This window comes from Nanorana parkeri, unplaced genomic scaffold (genome assembly GCF_000935625.1).
Source record: "Nanorana parkeri isolate BGI_ZX_2015 unplaced genomic scaffold, ASM93562v1 scaffold474, whole genome shotgun sequence".
In the NCBI taxonomy this organism is placed as follows: Eukaryota; Metazoa; Chordata; class Amphibia; order Anura; family Dicroglossidae; genus Nanorana; species Nanorana parkeri.
In genome coordinates, this window is record NW_017306742.1 from 615,517 (window position 1) to 615,815 (window position 299).

Below are 299 nucleotides of genomic sequence, written 5' to 3' on the forward strand. Positions count from 1 at the left end.
AAACAAGGGACAGGGAAGGCATAAATAATGAAAGTTAATATATTCCTGGCACATCACGCTGTGAAATGTCGGGAACACTTCTCAGAGAACACCCAGCATCACAAAACATAAAATAAGTGGATCTGAAACATATTATGAGAAGTGAAGAGAAGAAGATGACACAGAACTGCGTTGTTGTAAAGCACGCTATTGCATTCGGCAGATACACACTGGCTGGGCCGGGGCCCCTATACCCTCCAGGCTGACGGTCTGCAGAGGGCCCACAAGTGATAGAACAGCAAGGGGGGGGAGAGGGAGAG